Below are 15,392 nucleotides of genomic sequence, written 5' to 3'. Positions count from 1 at the left end.
ATAAATCTAAATGAAAGTCATAGTATTCGTTAAACCGATAAATTCGATAAAAAGAACGCCAAAATCTGACTTCGTATGAGGAAGTTATGATTTTTCGAAGTTTCAACTTAGTAGTAGATAGCTAAAAACTCGAATTTTAGATCGAGCGATATTTGACCGATACATCCTAAATGAGAATCGAAGGTCTCATCATTTGTAGTACAACGGTAAAAAGTCTGACAAAAACGGATGTCGGATGAAGAAGTTATGAATTTTTAACGGATTTTCCTTTCCCGGTCTGTTAAAAATAATAATTTTAATAATAAAGTCAAAATTAGCCAACGAAATCTAAACGAAAGTTGTAGAGCGTAATTTTAGCTACGCGTGCATATAAAGAACGTCAATAACGGAGCTTGTATATGAAAGTTATGGGTTTTAGAAGTTCAGGGCCCGAAAACCGAGAATTTTCGCATGAACAGTGTTCGGACACGTCACCTTGCACGAAGCAACAGCATCATCCGAGACGTAGCCTAATCCAGAGTCGGTGCATGTTGCTTAAAGATTTGACCGAACTGCGGTCCAAGGGAATTCCGACGCGCCTCGCCTTGGTGTCCGAAGCTCGCTCCTCCAGACCTCCTCGCGTCCGAGTCTTCGCACCTGCCTCGTCACTCCTCGCATCCGAGCCTCGCAGATGCGACGTGGCCCTCACTGCTGATGCCACCGAGCTGCTTCGCTGTCTGCTTCCTTCCCAGCCGACTTCGGCCTCGGCCCTATATAAAGGGAGGCTGCGAACCTTGCCGACTAACTTTGGAAATTTGCCACTTTTAGCCCCTCTTTCCATATTTTCTTCATTTTGACTTTCCCCGAAGCCCCGGTATCAATTTTAGCACCCGAAACACGTCCCGAGACCCTCGAGAAGCCTGGAAATTTTATCTTTTCGGTTTTGAAGCCCTACCTTCGCAGAGCCCGGTTTTCAATTAAGCTCCCGATTTTCAACATAGAAAGTCATATTTATAGCCGAAGTGCTGTCTAAATTACTATTTTAACCCCCGGTTAACTTAAGGTGAGTTCAATATATAGGAACAATTGTATGTTATGTGTTATATGTGCTATGTGCTTCTCAGTGTTATTATTCTGAGTTATTTTCCCGTGTTATTTTATTCGCTATGTTTATAGCAATTATAATACCTTTGACCATGTGATCAGTGAAAGGACTTAGATTCACATTGGTACTGGTACGTAGCCTCTGGCCATGTAGAGCATGTCTCCGTAAGAGAATGACTTCTATTCTATGGCATTGGCAGAAGTTTAGATAGGAATGGTATGTAGCCTCTGACCATGTAGAGCATGACTCCGTAAGAGAATGAACTTTATTATATGGTATTGGCAAATGGTTAGACAGGGCTATAAGCCTGAAATCTACCAAAATGTTAATCAGAAATTTATATGTCTTCTGTGCCATTTGGGCTAAAGCTTTATTGATGCATATCAAGTATTGAAATCGTTATGTCTCATTGATCGTAAATCTTTGAATCAAATCTTGAGTTGATATTGAAAGCCTGACATATGATACGTATATGTTATTGTTGTTCTTGTTCCCTTTTGCTTCTGTCATATTGGTATATATAAGGCATAATATTATATTGTATCTATTTATTGAATTCACTAAGCGTTATCGCTTATTCCTCTCAATATTTAACAATTGCAGGTGATGAATATCCAATATAGTTTTATACTGCTGAAAGATTTAGAATAGTTAATACTATTTCTCTGTATTTTTTTAAAGTTCATGTATGTATATGAATAGTAGATTCCTGGGTTGACATGAAATGTAATAAAACTTAGTCGGTTTGTATCCAATCCTTTGTAATCATTTTATCAATATAAAATATTGTTTTATAAATATGCATGTAGCATGTTTTAAGTAAGTAACTTAAGAATAATGTTGTGAAGTGTGAAAGTTTGGGTCTTTTAGAAATACGAAAGTTGGGATCTTTCACTTGTTAAGCAAGGGACCGTCTAACAAGTGCACCTCAATCATTTTGAGCATCCCATGGACTTCATACGTCTCCAAGCCTTCAACTTTGTGGTTCTTTTCCTTTAGATCTAGGTTTTTGAGCTAGTTTCTTCTTGTTAGGAAGTATTGAGAGGTTGTTGGTAATAAAGTTTGCAAATTTATTGCTCATTGAGGTCCCAAGAGTGTTATATATTTTAGATATGGAGTCTCAACTCCATTTAGTGCCATGCATGAGTTCTTGACCTCATTTTCCTTCCATTTTGATCTAGCTTTGTGTGGACTTTCATTGGACATGCATATCCATAAAGTTATGATTTTTATGGTCCATTAGGGTGTCATGAAGCTTTTTGGAAAGTAATAGGAATGGATTTAATGGATTAAGAGTTGTATAAAAGTTTGAATCTGTTAGACAGACGACGATGCAGTCATGGGATGACCACGTGCAATGGGCAGATTCATTGGGATCACCTTGACTGTGTCGGACCACTACACAACCGAGGTCTCGCCACTACGCAGTGACCATTGACTTTTTTTAACCAAGTTGACTTTTGGTCAACTTGAGGGTTTTAGGTTGTAGATTTAGGTTTAACCTTTTGATTAATGTTTAGGTGTGTGTAGGACTGGACTTTTTGACCATATTCTTATTAACGATCAAGGGTTTGAAGATACAAACTGTTGGATTAGTGTCTAAGTACATATCTGTAATTGGTATGTACTTGACCCGATTTGGCATGGTCCATTTGGGTTGCACTTCACCGGAACAATTTATATGGATAGTCTTTTGAGAATAGTATGTTTATAATTTATATTAATATATTATAAGTTCTAATATATTAATATGGACTGATATTATTTAATTAGTATTGATCAAGAATTAATTTAGAATTAATTTAGTGATGAAAAGGAACTAATTAAATATGGACTCTTATATATATATACAGCATGGGCCAAGTTCATTTAGGTTGGGCTAAGCTTGCATGGATAGTCCATGGAGTTTTAACCCATGGATCCTATGGAAATGAAAGGTCATGGGTATTAGGGTTTACATGAATCTAACCCTAATCCACCATACTATATAAAGAGGTCTTTGGCACATGAAATGGCACTAGTGTGTGTAAACAAGAGTGAGGCAATTTCTAGTGTGCTTACTATTCTCTCAAGTTTTCCAAGGTGGCTTTGGTGATTTGTGATTCCATTTAGGCTTCCACACTATTGGGGCTATGCTCTTAAATTTCAAGACTTCAATTATACATGAAATGTATGTTATCTAACCAGGATTTTGTAGTATAGTTGCTTCATATTATGCTAGTTAGGATAAAACCTTGGAATATTGAATATTTCATGTATAATAGAATAAATATAGATTCAAGGTTTATAGGGTTGCATGTACACCATAGGAGTGTTAGAATGCTCAAAACCCAACAGTGGTATCAAAGCCTAGGCTTGTTTTCAATTATACATGATGGTATTTGCAAGAAAAATCATTTTTTTTTGGAATCTGCTAGTTTACCACGAGGTGGTGATTGTTCTGTGAAAAAAAAATTCAGTTTTTTGGCATGTTTTGGATTAGAATCATTACCACAAAGTGTTTTTGTTCATAAAACTTGATTTTGATGTTATGGTAATGTTTATTCTCATCCAAATAAATGATAATTGTCAAAGTTTCAAGACTTGTTTTAGTTTACGTGATTAGCTAAGTTGTTGAAAATTGTTTGATTTGAATTATCTTGTTCTTATGAGTTGTTTTAGATTAATAGAAAAGTTATGTGATAATATGTTTTCAATCCAAATTGATCTAAAAGTTGTTCATAATATGTGTTTTTGTAACTTGTCCTCAAGTGATATGAAAAGTCACATTTATAATTATTAAAACTCATAAGATTTCCATAAGTTATAAAAAAATGAAGTCTCATTTTGTAAATGCTTTAAATTCTTCCATAGCTTGTCCACAAGTTATGGAACTTGAAATGTTTTTCATAAAAAACATATTAAACTCATAAGTTATGAAAATCCAAAAGTTTTTGAATAGTTCAAAACTTGCCCTCAAGTTTTGGAATTTGTATAGTCTCTCACATACTTTAATTCCAAATCCTAGAGTTTTAAAAGTTAAAATTCAACCCTTATACTTTATAGTATTATAAATTAATAATATATATGTATAAGATCAAGTTAGTCTTACCGTTAGTTGGCCTCATTCATAAAGCCGGTCTATAAGGGGGGGGGGGGGTATAAGGTTATTGCCTAAAAAATGATAGTTTAATGGGTGTCCACTCTCACCAACCGCTTCCTTGACTGGTGGAGGGTCGTTAACCGAACGGGTAGGACAAGGAGTATAATCTTCATTATAAGTATAATGATAAATATAAAGTAACTAAACCTTTTATAAATTCCCAATCTTAGTTACCTTAGGAAAATGTGAATTTGGTGTTATTCCTTGAAATTACACTTTGCACTTTGCTTAAATCGTTAATGCAGCGTGTGTGGTTAACTAGCACACTAACTTGGATTTAACAAGGTAGGGAAAGGGTAACTTAATGTTTATCATAGGGTCGGTGGAGCATGTTTAGTTAACCGACACATCGATTAAGTGATAAATATTAAGGCTACTAAGTATATTTGCATGGTTATTCACACCTTATTTTGTGATCCTCGACATCCCAGTCATAAAACTTGAGAGGGCACAATCTAGATTGAAACACGCCATTGAAAAGTTCAATGAATCTCAAAATATCTAGGAGTTTCAAATCCAATTAAAACCTAATAAATTATTTCGTTTTTCATGGTGGAAATTGGTGAATTGTCATTTGCCTACCTTCAAATATTTTATAGCTTGGATTACGACATCCCTTTTCCAAATTATAAAATATTGTGTTGGGTCCTAGCCTTAATATTTCATATTGTGTGTTATATTAAGGACCTTAAATCAACTAACTTGAATTTCTCCCATAGTAGATGTCTGGTTCAGACAACTATGATCTTCCCAAATCTCTTGGAACAAGCTTTCCTAATGAAGATGATGTCCCGAAAATCATACTTCACTTCCTCCACCTCCTCCAATTATTCTCCTAAACCCACAAGTGCAAGGTTACTCAATCCCTATTGGCAAGAAAGGTCTATGTGTGAGCACATCTTGGAGATGAAGTCATATATTGACAAGATGGGAGAGTTGGGTGTTAAAGTCTTGAGGAAGTTGGATGTTGACTAATCACTTCCCAAGTCACATAATGAGTTCATAAGGACTGCTATGTAACAAACTATGATATGACCCTTAATGATCTTATCTATTTGCTTGGTGCTGTTGAATTAGCAATGATTTGGAGCACTGGTAAAGCAAATTTGATTAGAAGATCAACTTCCCAAACTATCATGGACATTGACAATGGTAACATTGGATATCCAGAAAAGCTTTCTCTTCCCAATGGAAAGGGATTGGCTATACTCAACTCGGTTGATCAGATTGTAAAGAGAAAGGCAAGTCTGAGATAGTCCAGTGTACCATTCCTATAGGGTCCATATGGTTCTATTGCCAAAGGAAGGGGCATTGGTTGCAAAGCTGCCTTAAGTACCCGAAGGATCTGAGAGAAGGTCAAGTCAAAAAGTTTGACTCTGCTTCAGTTAAGTCCACTATCTAACTCTCTTAGGTTCTTGTTTGAAGATTCTTATTACATTTTGATGTATGGCAGGATCAAGCAAAGGGAAGGAAACTTAAAGGAGGAGTATGCTGAATCTGATCGTAAAGATGCATTTCAATCGCATGGTTCGAAGATCGGAATCTTGAGCTACTACTTAGGAGTTATGATAGATTGCTAGAAGATACGTAATAACATAGTTTTCATTTAAAGTTGCATTGTAAGGAAAAAGTTTTTCCGCATTTTATAAATAAATAAAATTTTGTTTTATTTTATTATATCTCCTTGTAATGACACTTATGAAAAATTGATGTTTATATATTTTCAGCAATAATGGAAATATGAATTTGATTCTTTCATTAGTGGTAGTGTCTAAATTTACCAAATAAGGAAAGATTCTCATCACTTAAGTTTCAATTGGACAGAAACTTGGAATCGTGTAAGTCGTATGATGAATGAGAATTTTCATCTTTGGAAAATTAAGACTAATTCCTTGTTCACATGTATATGTGAGTCAAGTGAAGGACTAAGGAATTGAGTACACATTTGTGTGTACTGGTCAAGTCCACCACAAAATATCATTAAGACTATTCGTCATGATTTACTAAAGTTTAGTAAATATGGTTATACTTAACAGTTTAAGTATAATTCTGAAACATTGGAAACGTTTCGATGTATGGCAGAACGAATGGGAAGAATCAAATTAGGCAGAAAGATAAAATTTTCTCAAATCTGAAGAGATGGGAGAGTACTTTAGTACCATGTTTTGTGATCCTCTTAATGATTAAGAAACCATATCACAATTGGTCCTCTAAGGACATCTTAGTGCATTCCTAATGGCTAAGGAGAGGAACCGTGAAATGTTGAAATGGTTAAATCAAGAAGACGAGTTATACTTCATTCCAAAACAAGTCTTAGAGTATAATTTGAGTGACACATCTTAAAGTAGGTTTATTAACACTTGTCAAATGTAAGAGTAAAATGTGTCCTACTCTTATACATTTGAAATGGGTAAGTTGTGATGTTTTGGATAAAACAAAGACCAACTAAGGCCAATTGTGTGAAGTGTTTATCTTGATAAAGAATCCGCACTATCTCTTGAATATTTGTCTGTCAAGGAATGGTTCTTGGCAAGAGAGTCTTATATGTCAAGAGGACAGTGGGAGTCATAAAGATCCTCAAAGAGTTTCAAGAATTAATCAAGAATGAAACCTGTAGTTTAGCACTAGCACACGACTTGAGGTTTGTAACCTCTTGTGCTGACATATTTCTATTTATTTTCTCATTCCAGTTAAAGTTTTCTTTGCATTTGAGTTGTGAGAGTTCTCAATTTGTTGCACAACAATTTGGAAGCAATGGCAGGCCCTTGTGCTGCCAGGTGGCAAGGAGTTAAGACTGTACAAGTTCAGTTCATATGAGTTTGGATTTGTCACTAACCTTGTCTTGAGATTATGGTTTTGACAAATTCACATGGATAGGAACACATACACCATAAAATCTAAGTTTCATAATGTTTCTCTCCGATTCATGAAAATGATGGTGAGGAAACACTTTCACTAAGTAGGTTTTAAGTTGATAGAAATTGTGATATTTGCATTCTCAAAGTCGTTAGTGGAGCGTGTGTGTTTAACTGTGTAACGCCTGTGTTTCTGGGCTTGTCATTAATATTGATATAATAGTCTAGGTTAACCTTTGTAACCCGTTTTGAAATAATAAAGATGTATTATTTGAGTATTATATGTTTTGTGCTTAGTTGTGTGACTTAATGTAATTAAGAATAAAATAAGCGTCAAAATTTAAGTGTAAAATAAACCCGATATTTTTACATAATGTTGTAGTAGTCGAAATGAGGTTTCCGAATATATAAAGAATGCCGAAATCCGAGTTATAATGAAGAAGTTATGACCTATCGAAGTTTCGCGACAGAACCGACATGACGCTAAATGACGTAAAAAGTGAATTTATGTTAGAGCGATATTTAGCCTTAGTGATCCAAACGAAAGTAGTAGAGTTCATTAAACCAAGAGCGTGCATAAAAAGAACGCCCAAATCTGACTTCGCATGAGGAAGTTATGATTTTTCGAAGTTTCGACTTAGCAGTTTGTAACCCGAATACCCGATTCGAGATTGAGTGATTGTTGGTCGAAACAATCTAAACGAGAAGCGAAGATCTCATTGATAGTAGTGCATTGGTGAAAAGAAAGACAAAAACGGACGTCAGATGAAGAAGTTATGAATTTATAACGGAGTTTTCCTGTCCCGGCCTACTAAAAATAAATAATAAAAATAAAAGTCAAAACTAGCCGACAGAGTCTAAAAGAAAGTTGTAGAGCGTAGTCTCACCTATACGTGGATATATAGAAAGTCAAAAACAGAGTTCGTATGAAGAAGATATGAATTTCCGAAGTTTTTAAATAAATAAAATTTATTGTTTAATCTTTATTTCGGATGTATATCTGAAGGATTCACCGTTCCGATCCACACTACGCCCAGCGTAGTGTTGTACGCCCAGCGTACCACTCGAGTGCTCCGGGTTCGTAAGCGATGACATCGAAGCTCCGATGACGCATGCAGTGACGACTTCGGAGGAGTACGCCCCGCGTAAGGGCATTACACCCAACGTACGTGCGAGGCTCAGCCTCTATAAAAGGCTTGCGACGGCAGCCGACTCCATTTGGCAAATTCTCTTCTCTTTCTCCTTTTTTCCATTATTTTGCGTGCCAGAAAAACTCAAAGCCCCGGTATCAATCCCGATCCCCGGAGCAAGTTCCGAAGCCCCGAAGATCCCGAGAAGTTGAAGCTCTACCCGCGAGGAGCCCGGTTTTTGTGAAGATCTTCCAGATCTACCGAAGAACACTACTTCTGCAAGTCGTAGTGCTGTCCGATCATCTTCTAATCAAGTGAGTATGTATTTACTTTCTTCTAACTCATAATTATGAAGTATTTTATATAAAATACGTGTTATTTGTATATTTTGTTGTTATAAGTGTGAATGTACATTCACTTTCTTCTATCTCATAGATGTGATTTATTCTCTATGAAATACGTGTTATGTGTGGGCGCCTCATTTGTTATGTGGAATATGTATTGATTGAACATGCTATACTGGTTATAAACTATGTATAAAAATATATATATTTTTATCTACTAATATGTTGGGTAGAACATGGGTAGATAGTTGATGTGTGATAAACAGATGAGAGGCCTCGATGTTGTTGATGTTAACCTAGTCATCTAGCGGAGTATGAATGACGACCACAGACTCTTTCTAAACAGTCTAGTGGAACGCTAGCAGGTTCATAACCTATAAGTTTTGTGAATGATGTGTTCAGCGGTGTACTCTATCCCCGTCATGGTTGCCTTTAGGATATCTATTGTTGAGGAAACCCCTTAGCAGTAATGTCCGTCCTGATGAAAATCCTAGATTTGGTCCCTTGAGATAGATGTTCTTTTAGGGACATAAAGTGAGGATAACAGGAATGAGTAATTAGGTTATTGTTGGTTGGAGAAATGAAATATAATTATTTATTGTGGGTTGAAAACCCTATATGCTCACCAGGCTCCCAAGCCTAACTCACTCAGTTTATTTGTATTATAGGAAGTGGCTCTCACACCCCGAAAATCGAAGGCGGAAACATTTCCGGGGTTGACTCCACGTTGAGTATCAAATCCAATGTGCATAGTAAGTAAAGTAAATCAACCATTACATTACATATATGAAAGTTTTACATTTGTTTCAAAAGCATAAGTTATACAAGTGATACATAGTATATATGAACAACACGAAACGAGTCTTCTGAGAACTCCGTCTTCGCACAAAAGGATCTTCGGGTACCTGTCTAACACGGACCTGAGAATACAAGCGGTTTGAAAATCAGCATAAAGTTGGTGAGTTCATAAGCGGTTAGTTTTTCAGAAAGTGTACGAGTTCCTTTGGTTTCCTGAAAAAGTAGTTATCCAAGAAAATCCCATATTTTCTTATGTAAAGATAGTTTCCAAATCCGAAAGAAAAGTAAATGATGTACAATGAAAACATGATTGTTCTTGTGAAATGTAGTTCAATTATTTAACTTGTTACACTTTTCTAGTTACTTACTACTGTTACTCAGGAAAATCCTATATTTTCCTATGTGTGTAAGTGTGGACTATTACTGATTCCGATTATGTTCATTATTATCCATAGGAAAACCCCATGTTTTCCTGTATGTGTGTGTGTACCATTACCAATTCTGATTATGTTCATTATTATCCATAGGAAAACCCCATGTTTTACACAATATGTGTATCTTTACCGGTTCTGATTATGTTGAATGTTCTCCCCAGGAAAACCCCATGTTTCCCTGACTGTGTGTGTGTGAGCCTGTCATTCTTGAATATACATTAGCTTTACTACGCATATAAAGCTAGCAATTGAGTCTAAAACGTTAATAATCTAGATTGCGAGTCGTTAACCATACTCAGACTGGATATGACTCGGACCATGGCCAATATCCTTTTTATGACTTTTGTCACCCTTGAACCATTCGGTTCGTCTGTAGCTAGCAGCCAGGTGTGGGATTGTTAGTCCCGTATAGATCTATACACTCAAGCCACACTCTCCTACGAACAGAGATTCTGGTTACAGGGTTAGTCCTCCACTATCTCGTGCCATGGAAGTGTTACAAGGACGTGTCTCCAATCATTAAGATTACTCTTTACTTTTCGACTAGGAAAGTAGTATTTACGACTGACTATATTCTACGTACCTTTCCTTTACACTCAAGCCTAGGTGTTTTATTAAGGACATTACACTCGAGCCTAGGTGTTATTTAATGATGGCTGTCCTTTTACACTCGACCCTAGGTGTATTATTAAGGACATTACACTCGAACCTAGGTGTTATTTAATGATTATGGTCCTTTACACTCGATCCTAGGTGTATTATTAAGGACATTACAGTGATTTGTGTGTTATGATGGTATTTATCTATCACACTCGAGCCTAGGTGTATTGTTAAGGACGTACAGATGTTTTATGTTTTCTAATGGAGTCTGTCTTTTACACTCGAACCTTAGTGTTTTATTACAGACATTACAATGGTTTATATATTCTATCAGTTTAAGTGTGAACAATCAAATGCAAGGTACACAATATAACAGTGTATAATAAGAATTGAAAATCGGGTTAAAAGCAAACAACTCTGCAAGTTAAAACAGTTTGTTTAAAAGGTTTTCAATTCTTAAAATGTACAATTATGAAACCATTTAACTGAAATCATGTGATTGAGTACAAGATATTCTTGTACTTTTGCTTGTATTCCCCCCCCCCCTGAAAACATTGAAAAACCATTGAAAAAGGGTAGGGGTATGAACTCACCGGACGCGAAAGTGTGTGGATTTCGGATGCTAAATGTCGAATCGAGGCTTGATAACATGTGAGGTCCCTATGTAAAATGGAATGGCATACAAATATATCTAATTAGATTTACAAATTCTAATTAGATATGAAGTTACACTCCAACGAACGAAAACACCTCAAAACGGGTGTTTGGAGTGACCCGGGTGACATCTATGGACGGGAATTGAAGTGTGGGACTTGGGATTTGAGTTTACTCCCCAAGAGTAAACTTCCTAATTGGTTTATGGCCTAAACACCCATTCTCCATGAGTTTACGGCCGTAAACTCATGGTGGGGGTGGTTTTTTGTGTTTAATGGGTCACATAGGGTCAATACCACTTGGAAATGCTTGGATTAATTTTACCTAAGGCTTGGGATGGATTAAATTCACCAAATGCAACACTTTAAGGAGTTTATGGCCTAGGCATGGGGTCTATAGCCGTAAACTCTCATATCTCTTAGAATAAGTGTTGTTAAGGTCCCAAAATTAATGACATGTGATTCTAAAAATTCTAACAAGCCTAGAAATCAATTTTGGGCACCATTTGACAGCCTTTTAGGAGTTTATGGCCATGGGGCATGTTCTATGGCCGTAAACTCTCAAATGTGGGATTTTGATGTGTTTAAAACCCTTAAACTATTTTTGGTTGGTTCTATGATTTATTCCAAGGCTTTTGGTGGTGTTGGATGGCTTTCTAACACCTTAGAAGTGAGTTTACACCCTTGTTTAAGGAGTTTACGGCCCAAGCACAAGCCTTGGCCGTAAACTCACACAAACTCTTCAAAATTTATGTTTAAGGTGTTGTAGGTCCATTTCCAATATTCTAAAAATCATATCTAAGTCTTGTTTGTGTCTTGGAAGGGTTAAATGGCTTAAAAACCCTTTAAATATGTGTTTACGGCCTAGGCACCTTCCAGGGCCGTAAACTCTTATACAAGGCTTTAAATCTTGGTTTGAGGCATTCTAATTCCATTTCATAAAGTCCTCTAGCCATAACCAAAGTCCAATTGAGGTGTGGAAGGGTTTTGTTGCTCCAAAAACCCCTTTTATATGAGTTTACTGCCTAGGATTGTTCTAGGGCCGTAAACTCATGATAATGGTCCTATCCCATGGTTTGAACTCGAATTCGAGGGCTAAAGATGTTGCATAACAAATTAGGGAAGGTACCTTGGTGATTTGAAGCCTTAAACTTGAGATTTTGACCATTAAATCTAGTTTAAGGAGAGAGGTTGGAGTGATAGTTGTAAAATGGAGAAAAATCTTCAAAATGGAGACTTGGATCACTTTAAATAGTGTCCAAGTCGGGACACGGTAGAATTCTACCCGATATCGGCGTTAGACGGGGCTTTTGGTCGTACCCGACCAATTTGCTGTAACCCGATATGGCTGATTCTAGAAATGTTCCGATCATTAATATGAGACGTTAGAATGAGTTCTAAGGGTATTAATACACTTATTAAGTCATAAAATAAAATTCACATTAACGACTTAATAAAAGGTCGGAAACGGAAACAAAATCGAAAACGGTGATTGGATGATCGGAACGGGTCGCGAGAAAGGTTACATTTAGGGATATGAATTTCGGGTTGTTACAGTGGTGCAAGGACATAAGATGGATGAATCCTTCAATTTGTTTTGTTTACAAGTATGTATATGTATATATTTGTTGAATGACTTGTAATGTTATCGTTTATGCTTTATGGTCTGTATCGGAACATGACATCCCGCGTCTTGATTATATAATGAAAATGCATCTCTTGATGAAATGCTTTGATAAATATTATCTTATCATATTTTGTTTTTGGGAACAAATTCCGCAACTCTTTTAAATCAAAAGGATTTACTCTGAAATCATTTTAAAGCATAAATGAAATCGGTCTTTTCTGGCTGTGATTTTGGGGATGTCGCAGTTGGTATCAGAGGATTAGTTTAAGCGAACTAGGAATTTGTAGGATTTCTAGACTTAAACTTAGAATGCTAAGTGAAGGTTGTTAGATGTGTGCCTATTATATTTCAGACACGAGCACTAGTTTATTTTAGGAATGTTTCCTAAAATGCTTTTATGTGCTAAATGTTATATGTTTCCATATATGATATTATTTATTCGGATCTATGGTCTGTTGCCGACCAGATCTGGAAACCTTATGTCTTTAGGATTCTAAGCGTATGTCTACCATATTAGAACTAGCATGTAAACGTTTCGGGGTGATAAGGATGATTAAAGTATCTATCATGGATGAGGATCTAATTTCACCTTATTGGGTGTATAGATCAAAAATGGTGAGAAAAAGGAGTGGCGTTGGAAACGCGGATGAAAACAGGAATCAACCACCAGTGATTGAGCACATACCTGTTGTAGCAGCAACACCAGAACCAATAACAATGGCTGGAGTGCAAGCCATGATTCGGGCTATGTTAGCCGATCAAAGGGATGAAATGCGACAAATGTTGCATGATAATAGGGACAAACCTATCATACCCATCGAGGAACCTAAATTGATTCCTGAGCAATCGGAGGAAGGGAACAATAGTCACATTATGAGTCAAGTTGGGACTCAAGGAGAACGAAGGAATGACCCGGAAAGGAGAAACAACAAGGATGGGTGAATGTACAAGAATTTCTTGGGCGCCAAGCCACCAAGTCTTTCTGGAAGCTCGAAGCCTGTTGAGATTATGGATTGGATCTCCGAAATGGAGATGGTATTTGAAAGTTGCGACTGTAGCAATAAACAAAAGACTGTCTTTGCAGTTAGACAACTGAATACTGGAGTCTTGAGTTGGTGGAAGTTGTTGGCAAATACTATGCCACGAGGAGAAGCCCTGAAAATGTCATGGGAGGAGTTCTTGGAAAAGTTAAGGGTGCAAAATTGTTCAGAGATAGATCTGATTGATCTGAACAATGAGTTCCAAAACTTACAGAAGGGGAGGATGAGCATAGATGACTATGCTACTGCATTCACTGAGAAAATGAAGTTATTTCCGTACCTGGCGCCAACGAAACTCTCCAAGATTGAGAGGTTCGCTAATGGACTGCCTGTCGACTTTGGTCCGACAATCAAGATGGCAACCACTCTGAAAACAGCTGTTCGAGCAGCTAAGAATGTGGAGGCCTAACAGAAGGAAAAAGGTCTGGAAATGATAGAGGTTAGTGTAAAGAGGAAGTTCGATGGACCTTCAGGGTCCAACAAAAAAACAAGTTCTCGAAGTCTGGTTCGAGGGGAGGTGGAGGCGAAGCCAAGTGGTGTGAAAAATCTAAGAAGAAGCATCATGGAAAATGTAAGGTGGTGGCCACATGTTTTAAATGTGGAAAGCCATGGCACTATGCCAATGAATGCACCCTCACTAAGAAAGTTTGTTATGGTTGTGGTGAGGAGGGACACATGTCGAGGGACTGCCCGAAAAAGAAGGAGGCAGCAAGACCCAACATTCCGCCAAAGCCGAAGGCGAGAGCATTCCAGATGACACTGGAAACCGCTAAAGATGAAGTTGATGTCGCTTCAGGTACCTTTCTCGTAAACACATTGCCTGCCCAAATTTTATTTGATTCTGGAGCCAAATACTCCTTTATTTCGCATGAATTTGGTAGAAAACTAGCTTTGATTGTTGATAGACTAGATAATGCCTTATTAGTTGAAGTTGCTAGTGGCAAGTTTGTACCTGTTAGCCATCGCATGAAAAACATCTTAATTGAATTTAATGGGAATAAATTCCACGAGGAGTTATTGCCTATCTAACTAAATGGTTTCGACATCGTGCTTGGAATGGATTAGCTTAGCGCCAATGATGCCGAGATATTATGTATGAAGAAGATATTCAAAGTAAACCCGCCTGGGAACGAGTTGTTTATGATGTATGGAGATAAACGCAGAGTAAATTATGGAATCATTTCATTGATGAAAGCCAAAAAGTGTTTGGCCGAAGGATGTACATCGTATCTAGCATTCGTGATCGATTCTAAAAAGGAGAAAAAGGCGATGCAGAGCATTCCAATCGTATGTGATTATCTGGAAGTATTTCCCGAAGATCTTCCTGGATTACCGCCTGATAGATAAGGGGAGTTTAGAATAGACTTGTTACCAGGGATGACGCCGATAGCAAAAGCACCTTACCGATTAGCACCGACAGAGATGAAGGAGCTGATGATGTAACTTCAGGAGTTATTGGAAAAAGGTTTCATTAGACCTAGTTCATCACCCTGGGGAGCTCCGGTGTTATTCTTCATGAAGAAAGATGGAAGTATGAGAATGTGCATCTATTAAAGAGAGCTGAACAAGGCAATAATAAAGAATAGATATTCGTTGTCGAGGATTGATGACCTGTTCGATCAACTACAAGGTTCAAGTTATTTTTTGAAGATCGATCTAAGGTCTAGGTATCATCAGTTGAAGGT

Source organism: Lactuca saligna, chromosome 2, assembly GCF_052625555.1.
Source record: "Lactuca saligna cultivar CGN05327 chromosome 2, ASM5262555v1, whole genome shotgun sequence".
NCBI lineage: Eukaryota > Viridiplantae > Streptophyta > Magnoliopsida > Asterales > Asteraceae > Lactuca > Lactuca saligna.
Note: the sequence above shows the minus strand (reverse complement) of the source record.